Below are 11,273 nucleotides of genomic sequence, written 5' to 3' on the forward strand. Positions count from 1 at the left end.
ATTATTGCATCTACTGAATCATCAAGTAAATATAATTGCTGGTAAAGCTGTTCAGATTGTTTCAATTAAATGTCCATGAAGTATATTACGGTTAGTATAGGCAATAAATAATATATAACTTAGGGCATAACCTACAATTACTGTAATTAATAATAATACGACCATAGTATGATCATGAAAGAATGATAATTGCTCCATTAATGGTGAAGCTCCATCTTGAAGAGATAAATTTGATCATGTTGCCATTAATAAATATTTTCTAATAAAAGGTCAAACCTTTATTTGTAGAGCTTAAATCTACAGCACTAATCTGCCATATTAGAATCTAGAGATTAATGGCAATTCTGAGTAACTATGTTCTGCAGGAGGGTTATTTTGTAGTCATTGTGTTGATCTTCTTATGTTAGCTCTAAATATAATTGCTCGGTTTGTAATCATTCTTTCTCATATAATTACAATGAATATAATGATTCCTACAATAGAAATTGTAGACCCAATTCTTGATACTACGTTTCATGATGTATATGCGTCTGGGTAGTCAGAGTATCGTCGAGGTATTCCTGCTAATCCTAGGAAGTGTTGAGGAAAGAATGTTAAATTTACTCCAATGAATATAATTGTAAATTGGATTTTTAATCATGTATTATTTATAGTTAATCCTGTAAATAGTGGATATCATTGAATGACACCTCCTATAATTGCAAATACTGCTCCTATAGATAATACATAATGAAAGTGGGCTACTACATAATATGTATCATGTAATACAATATCAAGTGATGAATTTGCTAATACTAATCCTGTTAATCCACCAATTGTAAATAGGAAAATAAATCCTAGAGCTCATAATAATGGTGGATTGAACTTGAATTTAGTTCCATATAATGTAGCTAATCATCTAAATACCTTAATTCCTGTAGGTACAGCAATAATTATTGTTGCTGATGTAAAATAAGCTCGTGTGTCAACATCCATTCCTACTGTAAATATATGATGTGCTCATACAATAAATCCTATTAGTCCAATTGATAGTATAGCATAAATTATACCTAATGTTCCAAATGATTCAATTTTTCCTCTTTCTTGACATACAATATGTGAAATAATTCCGAACCCCGGTAGAATTAAAATATAAACTTCTGGGTGTCCAAAGAATCAAAATAGATGTTGATATAGAATTGGGTCACCCCCTCCTGCAGGGTCAAAGAATGATGTATTTAAATTTCGATCTGTTAATAATATAGTAATAGCTCCTGCTAAAACTGGAAGTGAAAGAAGGAGAAGTAATGCTGTAATAGCTACAGATCATACAAATAAAGGTGTTTGATCTAAAGTTATACTTTCTGATCGTATATTAATTGCTGTTGTAATGAAATTCACTGCACCAAGAATAGATGATACACCTGCTAAGTGCAGTGAAAAAATAGCTAGATCTACAGATGCACCCCCGTGTGCAATAGCTCCTGCTAGAGGAGGGTAAACTGTTCATCCTGTACCAGCACCATTATCTACTATAGAAGATGTAAGAAGAAGGGTTAGTGAAGGTGGTAGTAATCAAAAACTTATATTATTTATTCGTGGAAATGCTATATCTGGTGCACCAATTATTAGTGGAACAAGTCAATTACCAAATCCACCAATTATAATAGGTATTACTATAAAGAAAATTATTACGAATGCGTGAGCTGTAATAATAACATTATAAATCTGGTCATCCCCAATTAGAGATCCGGGTTGGCCAAGTTCAGCACGAATAAGTATTCTTATTGATGTTCCTACTATTCCTGCTCATGCTCCAAATATGAAGTATAAAGTACCAATGTCCTTATGGTTTGTTGAGAATAATCATTTTTGCGGTAAGATGGCTGAATTTTAGGTGGTAGACTGTAAATCTACTTATGAGATGTTTTCTCTCTTATCATATTTAGGTCTTATATTCAATTATGATTCTAGACTGCAATTCTAGAGGTGTAAAATTTTACTAAGGCCTAAAAGATTATTCTTTTAATTATAACTTTGAAGGTTATTAGTTTGATTAACTTAAGTCCTTAGTATAATGAAATTAAGGTTGATGTTGAAATCAATCCTATTGTTGAAATTATTACTCTTATAGGAAGAATGATTCTTGATTTTTGGGACTTTATCTTTATAGATCACGAATTTTCTGTGTATGATATAATTAGAGGTGAGAATCTAATACGTATATAGTAGTAGAGTGTAATTGTAGTAAATACAACTATAATAGTTATAATAGTTGTTATATTGTTTTCTATTAATGATTGTATTACAATTCATTTTGGTAAGAATCCAAGGAATGGTGGTAGTCCACCTAAAGATAATAAAGATAAGAATATTATGAATTTAATTTCGGTTTTTATATTTCTGGCTGAATAAATTTGATTTATGAAAAATAAATCTATTTGCTTAAATAATAAAACTATAATTAATCTTAATAGTGAGTAAATAATGAAGTATAGTTCTCAGATGTTTTCTCTGACTGTTAACGATCTAATTATTCAACCTAGATGTCTGATTGATGAATATGCTAAAAGTTGTCGTAAGGATGTTTGATTTAAACCTCCTATTGCCCCAATAATAATTCTTAAGATAATAATTGTTCAAATAAAAGTTCTTAATTGAATACAATAAGATAAGACCATTATTGGGGCGATTTTTTGTCATGTTATTAATGTTAAACAATTATTTCATCTTGATGCTCCTATAACTTCTGGAAATCAGAAATGGAAAGGTGCAGCTCCAATCTTTAATAATAGTCTAGATCTAATTATTATTGATGGGATAAATTCTGTTTCCCATCCCATGGGATATTTTATTTGAATCAGCAAAATTGAAAATAATAATATTGTCGATGCTATTGCTTGGACAATAAAATATTTAATTGATGATTCATTTATTATTATATTTTTATTTCTTGTTAGGAGCGGAATAAATGAAAGTAAGTTGATCTCAAGTCCTATTCAAACCCCAAATCAGGAATTTGATGAAATGGACAGGATCGTTCCTATCATTAATGTTGATAGGAAGAGAAGTTTTGTAGAGTTGTTGGTCATTAAAAAGGAGAGGATTGATACCTCTATAAATGGGGTATGAACCCATTAGCTTGTTTAGCTTACCTTTTTACATTAAGGTGTATGATGCACGTTAGTTTTTGATACTAAAGGAGGTAGTTTAATTCTATCTTATGTAATTTTAATGAAGGTGATTTTATTTAACTTTATTTACCCTATCAAGGTAACCCTTTAATCAGGCACTTCATTTATTTAATATATAAATCGAAAGTTTTTTTTTTGAAATTCTTTTATGTATTATTTTGTTTAATTAGGATTAATTTATCCTGCTCATTTTATTTTTTTTATAAATATATATAATAAATAATTTATATTAATATATTACATTTAATTGAAATTAAAGTATTATAAGTTCATCTTACCATTATCAATTGATTATTTTAATGCAATTATTTACCTAGGATTATAGCTACTTATGTTTTTAGCTTAAAATAGGTTATTATAATATAATATATATAATAATATGTAATTTAATATTATTATAATTGGATATAATAAATAAAATTATTAATTTAAATATAAAATATTATAATTAATATAAATAATTATATTAATTATAATAATATAATTATGTAAATTATCTATAATTAGATTATTTAACTAATATATATGAAAGTTAACTTAATATAAAAAAAAGAATTCATATTAATAACATATTATATTAAATTACATAATTGTATAAAATATATTTATTATATTATTTAATCTTTCTTTATTTATTAGTGAAAAGAAAGATTAAATAAGAAAGAATATAATACATTTATTGCTATACATGTTCCATATTAATCTTTAATTATATATAATAGAGAAGTTGTTGTGGTCATACATAGGGGCGTTTCTTTTTTTTTGTTAATGTTTGTGGTTTTTTTCTTTTTTTTCTTTAAATATTTGAATCTTTTTTTTTTTCCTGAATTAATAGATTTAAAATTTTCTTATTTTTTATTTTTAAAAGTTTTATTCTTGCTTGTTTATTCACTTTTTCTTTGTATTATATGTAAGTTTTGTTAGACTAAATGTTCTTTTTGCAGTAATTTGATTTAATTATCAAGTGATTTTGGATTTAGCAATTGATTTAGTATCGGCATAATTCGTGCCAGCAGCCGCGGTTATACGATTGATACAAGTGAATATTATTGGTTAAAACAGTTGTTTATATTATTAGGGTTGAAATATAAATTTGTAAGGTGAAATGTTAAAATTTATTTGTGGCCCTTTTTATGAATCTGTGAAATTTAAATAATAAACTAGGATTAGATACCCTATTATTTTAAATGTTAATTATATTTACCAGGGTACTATTAGTTAAGGTCTTTAAACCCAAAGAATTTGGCGGTATCTCATTCCATTCAGAGGAACCTACCCCATGATTGATAATACACGATTTACTCTACTTAATTTATTTGTTTGTATATCTCCGTTATCAGAGAATCTTTTTAGAGTTATAATTCTCAAGATTTATAATTATAAAATATTTCAGGTCAAGGTGCAGCTTATAGTTAAGAGGAGGTGGGTTACAATAGATTTTTGTTTATAACGGATTTGATAGTGAAATACTGTTAATGAAGGTGGATTTGATAGTAATTTAATTTATTTAATTTAACTGATATTGGCTCTGAGATGTGTACACATCGCCCGTCGCTCTCATTATTGATTATTCTATTTTATTTTAAAGTAGCTTCAATTTAGATGAGATAAGTCGTAACATAGTAGATGTACTGGAAAGTGTATCTAGGAAGAGTTTCAAGATATAACTTATTAGTAAAGTGTTTCATTTACACTGAAAATTTTTCTGTGCAAATCAGGATATCTCGATTATTTATTTTATTATATTTATTTTTTGTTTATTTAATTATTTAATATAAATAATTTTATTGTATTTTTGTCTTAGTATATTTTATAGAATTGATTTTTTAAATTATAGTTTATTGGTAATGTAAGTGTTTTATGAAATATTATTTTAAATTTTTTTAAGTAGATTTTATTTATTGTACCTTTTGTATCAGGGTTTATCAAAATTTTAGTATTTATTTTACTTGTCTCGATTTGGGTTGATTTATAAATAATTTATAGTTAATGTATCATAATTATTATTAAATAATTTATAGAAATGAGATGTTAATCGTTTCCCAAGATATCTAGTTTCTTAAGAAAAAATTTAATTTTTTAAAGTTATTTGTTTTTATTTAATTTTTTAAGTAAAAATATTAACTTATTTATTCTTTAAGGGATAAGCTTTGAAGTTAATAACCTATAATTTATTTTATAGAAATATAATAGTAAGCTTTAAACCAGCTATCTTTAAGATTACGTTTTAGTTCATTATTTTTTATTTTGATTTTATATATATTTTAGGTTTTTTATTAAGATTATTAATTTAATTTTAAAATTTTTGTAATAATGATAGAATTAGTATATTTATTTGTATGAAATTTTTACCTTGTGAACTTATTATAAGGAACTAGGCAAAATTGATTTCCGCCTGTTTATCAAAAACATGTCCTCTTGTTTATATTTTGAGGTCTGGCCTGCTCACTGAGCGTATTTTTAAAGAGCCGCGGTATTTTGACCGTGCAAAGGTAGCATAATCATTAGTCTCTTAATTAGTGGCTGGAATGAATGGCTTGATGAGAAATCAACTGTCTCTTAATAAATTTTTGAATTTAACTTTTGAGTCAAAAGGCTTAAATTCTTCTTTAGGACCTGAAGACCCTATAGAGCTTGACATTTTACTTTTATATAGTTTTTTGTTTGTCTTTCTATATTTAATGATGATGTTTTGTTGGGGTGACATGAAGAATAGATAAACTCTTCATTATTATATCATTTATTTATGTTTGTTATTTTGATCCATAATTTATGATCATAAGATTAAGTTACCTTAGGGATAACAGCGTAATTGTTTTTGAGAGCTCATATCGACAAAGCAGATTGCGACCTCGATGTTGGATTAAGAAAAATTTTGGGTGCTGGAGCCCAATGATTAGGTCTGTTCGACCTTTAAATTCTTACATGATCTGAGTTCAGACCGGCGTGAGCCAGGTCGGTTTCTATCCTAAGATTGTTAATCCATATTAGTACGAAAGGACCATATGGTTAAAATATTTTTTGTTATATTGATTAATATTAATTTATTTACTATTTTGACAGATTAATGTGTTGAATTTAGAATTCATTTATGTAGATTTTTTCTACAAATAGTATTGATACTTTATGATTTATTTACATTTATTTTGAATTTTCTTTTATTGGTTATTTGTGTTTTAATTAGTGTTGCCTTTTTAACTTTATTAGAGCGTAAGGTTTTAGGTTATATTCAGATTCGAAAGGGTCCAAATAAGGTAGGTTTTGTTGGAATTCCTCAGCCATTTAGAGATGCTATTAAGTTAATTTGTAAGGAGCAGCCAATTCCTATTATATCTAATTACCTACTTTATTATTTTTCCCCTGTTTTTAATTTAATGATTTCTTTAGCCGTTTGAGTAATTTTTCCTTATTTAACTTATATGTGTTCTTTTTCTTATGGATTTTTATTTTTTTTATGTTGTACTAGATTAGGTGTTTATACTGTTATAATTGCTGGTTGATCTTCTAATTCAAATTATTCATTATTAGGTTCTCTTCGTTCTGTTGCTCAAACAATTTCTTATGAAGTTAGTTTAGCTTTAATTTTATTGTCTTTAATTATTTTAATTGGTAGTTTTAATATGTTTGATTTTATAAACTATCAGCTTTATTGTTGATTTATTATTATTTCTTTTCCTTTAGCTTTAGCTTGTTTTGCTTCTTGCTTAGCTGAAACTAATCGTACTCCTTTTGATTTTGCTGAAGGGGAATCTGAGTTAGTTTCAGGATTTAATATTGAGTATGGTGCGGGTGGTTTTACTTTAATTTTTTTAGCTGAATATACTAGAATTGTCTTCATAAGAATGTTATTGGCTTTAATTTTTTTGGGCATGGTTTTTATTCTTTTATATTTTTTATTAAGCTTGCTATTATATCTTTTGGTTTTATTTGGGTTCGTGGAACATTACCACGGTTCCGTTATGATAAATTAATGTACTTAGCTTGAAAAAGTTTTTTACCTTTATCTTTGAATTTTTTTATTTTCTTTGTTGGTTTAAAGATTTTATTTATCTCATTTGTTTAGTGAAATTTTTTGAGAAAAGTTAATAGAAGAGTTAAACTTCTAATTTTATGTTTTCAAAACATATGCTTTTCCTAAGCTAATTAACTTTATTCCTTAATTAATGTATCTCATGCGTTTGTGACATGGACATTAATTAAGAAATATGTGAAGTAAATAATTGTTAAGATTTGACCTGTTATAATATAAGGTTCTTCAACAGGTCGTTTACCAGTTCACGTTAGTAAGCATACAACAACTACTATAATTCAGAATAAAATTTGATTAATAGGGTAAAATTGAATGCTCCACAGATTTCTGAGCATTGTCCAAAGAATAATCCAGGTCGATTTATTGTGAATGTTCCTTGATTTAACCGACCTGGCGTTGCATCAATTTTAACCCCTAATGCAGGAACTGCTCATGAGTGTAGAACATCTGATGCTCTTGTTAATACTCGTACTTCTGTATTTATTGGTAGGATTGTTCGGTTATCTACATCTAGTAGTCGGAATCCATCATTTTCTAGGTCTTGTTCTGGTGTTATATAAGTGTCAAATTCTACGTCTATGAAGTCTGAATATTCATATCTTCAATATCATTGTCGTCCAATGGTTTTAATTGTAATTATTGCATCTACTGAATCATCAAGTAAATATAATAGTCGTAATGATGGAAGGGCAATAAAAATTAATGTAATTGCTGGTAAAGCTGTTCAGATTGTTTCAATTAAATGTCCATGAAGTATATTACGGTTAGTATAGGCAATAAATAATATATAACTTAGGGCATAACCTACAATTACTGTAATTAATAATAATATGACCATAGTATGATCATGAAAGAATGATAATTGCTCCTTTTAATGGTGAAGCTCCTTCTTGAAGAGATAAATTTGATCATGTTGCCATTAATAAATATTTTCTAATAAAAGGTCAAACCTTTATTTGTAGAGCTTAAATCTACTGCACTAATCTGCCATATTAGAATCTAGAGATTAATGGTAATTCTGAGTAACTATGTTCTGCAGGAGGGTTATTTTGTAGTCATTCTGTTGATCTTCTTATGTTAGCTCTAAATATAATTGCTCGGTTTGTAATCATTCTTTCTCATATAATTACAATGAATATAATGATTCCTACAATAGAAATTGTAGACCCAATTCTTGATACTACGTTTCATGATGTATATGCGTCTGGGTAGTCAGAGTATCGTCGAGGTATTCCTGCTAATCCTAGGAAGTGTTGAGGAAAGAATGTTAAATTTACTCCAATGAATATAATTGTAAATTGGATTTTTAATCATGTATTATTTATAGTTAATCCTGCAAATAGTGGATATCATTGAATGACACCTCCTATTATTGCAAATACTGCTCCTATAGATAATACATAATATTAGATAAACAAAATAAACCAGAAGAACATAAACCATGACCAACCATTAGAGAAAGAGAACCTACACAACCTCATCAATTCATAGTCATCAATCCACCAATAACCATTCTTATATGAGCAACAGAAGAATATGCAATTAAAGACTTTAAATCAACCTGACGAAAACAAATAAATCTTACAATAACACCCCCAGATAAACCTAAAGACAATCAAAAATAATTAAACTTTAAACCCAAATAAGAAATAACCTTTATAACACGAAAAATACCATAACCACCTAACTTTAATAAAACACCAGCAAGAATTATTCTACCTGAAATAGGGGCCTCTACATGAGCCTTAGGTAGTCATAAATGAACCAAAAACATAGGTATCTTAACTAAAAAAGCCAAAATTATAAATACATAAAACATAAAATAATAAGAACCAAAATCAACCAATAAAGGAAAATATAAAGTATTAGAAAAATCATAAACCTTAAATAAAACTAATAATAAAGGTAATCTAGCAACCAAAGTATAAAAAATTAAATAAACACCAGCCTGCAAACGCTCAGGTTGATAACCCCAACCCAAAATTAAAAGTAAAGTAGGAACTAATCTAGCCTCAAAAAAAATATAAAAAGAAAGAAGACTTAATCTAGCAAATGAACAATAAAGCATAATTATTAAAATCAAAACCATAAAAACAAAAAAATTAGAATGATATGAACTTAAATAAACTGAACCTCTAGCAGTGATTATTAAAGAACAAATCCAAAAACTAAGTAAAATTAAACTAAAAGAAAAATAATCAATACCAAAATAATATCTAATTATATTCAAATCAGCATATGAATAAACACAAATTATAAAAACAAAACCCGACAGAAACATTAAAGAATGAACCAACCATCAACAATTATTTAATAAACAAAGAGGGATCAAAAAAATAGTTATAAATAAATACTTTAACATAAAGATAAACCAAAAGAATTAAAAAAATCATTACCATGAGACGAATTATTGAAACTAAAATAGAAAGACCTAAAGCACCCTCACAAACAGAAAAAACTAAAAAAATAACAGGAAAAAAATAATCATAATCAAACTCAATAAGAAAAACAATAACTAACATAAATAAAGAAAGAACAATATATTCTAATCTCAAAAGAACCATTAGTAAATGTTTATGTTTAGAAGAAAAAACATAAACACCAGCAAAATAAATCAATAAAGAAGTAAAAATAGAGAATATAAACATTAGTTTTAATAGTTTAAAAAAAAACGCCGGTCTTGTAAACCGGAAATAAGTCCAGCCCCCACTTTTAAAACTTCAGAGGTGGAAAAGCTTCCATCATCGGTCCCCAAAACCGGTATTTTAAATAAACTAACCCCTGAAATGATCAAAATAATAATTATATCATTATCAAATGTAATAAATATTAATTTTATTAAATTAAGACACCCAATATCAATAATGCTTTTTATTATCCTTCAAACCTTCCTAGTTGGATTAATAACAGGAACAATAATAGAAAGAAATTGATTATCATATATTTTATTTTTAACATTTCTTGGTGATATACTAGTATTATTTATTTACATTACAAGAATTGCATCAAACGAAATATTTCAGCCTAAATCAATCACTATAATTATTACATTAATAATGTGAGTATTTATCATATTAATATATAAATATATAAATATATAAATATTGATAATTCAATCAATTATCAAGAAATAACAATATGTTTAGAAAAATTATATAATAGACCAACATTCATTATTACAATAATAATAATAATTTATTTATTTTTAGCACTACTAGCAGTTGTTAAAATCACCAATATTAATCAGGGACCTATTCGTAAAATAAGATAATTACTAATGAATAAACCCTTACGATTAAGACATCCTTTAATTAAAATTATTAATAACTCTTTAATTGACTTACCTGCCCCAACAAATATTTCATTTTGATGAAATTTTGGATCCCTATTAGGGTTATGTTTGGTAATTCAAATCGTAACTGGACTATTTTTAGCTATACATTATACATCAAATATTGAAATAGCATTCAGTAGTGTAGTACACATCTGCCGAGACGTAAATAATGGTTGAATAATCCGAACCTTACACGCAAATGGAGCATCTATATTTTTTATTTGTATTTACTTACATGTAGGACGGGGAATTTACTATGGATCTTATACATATATACATACCTGAATAATTGGTACAGTGATTTTATTTTTAGTTATAGCAACTGCATTTATAGGATATGTCTTACCCTGAGGCCAAATATCTTTTTGAGGTGCAACAGTAATTACTAATTTATTATCAGCAATCCCATACTTAGGAACAGATTTAGTCCAATGAGTATGAGGAGGATTCGCTGTTGATAATGCAACATTAAATCGATTCTTCACATTCCATTTTGTATTACCATTTATTATTGCTGCTATAGCAGCAATTCATTTATTTTTTCTTCACCAAACAGGATCTAATAATCCTCTTGGACTAAATGGAGATATTGAAAAAATTCCATTCCATCCATACTTTACCTTTAAGGATTCTATTACATTTGTAATAATAACATCATTATTAATTATACTATGTTTAATTAATCCCTACCTATTAGGAGATCCAGATAACTTTGTACCTGCCAACCCATTAGTAA

The 11,273-nt window shown here is 26.9% G+C and overlaps 1 long non-coding RNA gene across 1 annotated transcript; it reads right to left on the bottom strand.

Moving 5' to 3' along the window:
- Positions 1-323: 323 nt before the first annotated feature.
- LOC126305064 (uncharacterized) lies at positions 324-8,596 on the bottom strand. The gene is made up of 2 exons (XR_007553304.1): positions 8,567-8,596; positions 324-689 (listed from the first exon to the last, which is right to left on the bottom strand). It is a non-coding gene; the product is annotated as an uncharacterized LOC126305064 (long non-coding RNA).
- Positions 8,597-11,273: the final 2,677 nt, after the last annotated feature.

Source organism: Schistocerca gregaria, unplaced genomic scaffold, assembly GCF_023897955.1.
Source record: "Schistocerca gregaria isolate iqSchGreg1 unplaced genomic scaffold, iqSchGreg1.2 ptg000240l, whole genome shotgun sequence".
Taxonomy (NCBI): domain Eukaryota; kingdom Metazoa; phylum Arthropoda; class Insecta; order Orthoptera; family Acrididae; genus Schistocerca; species Schistocerca gregaria.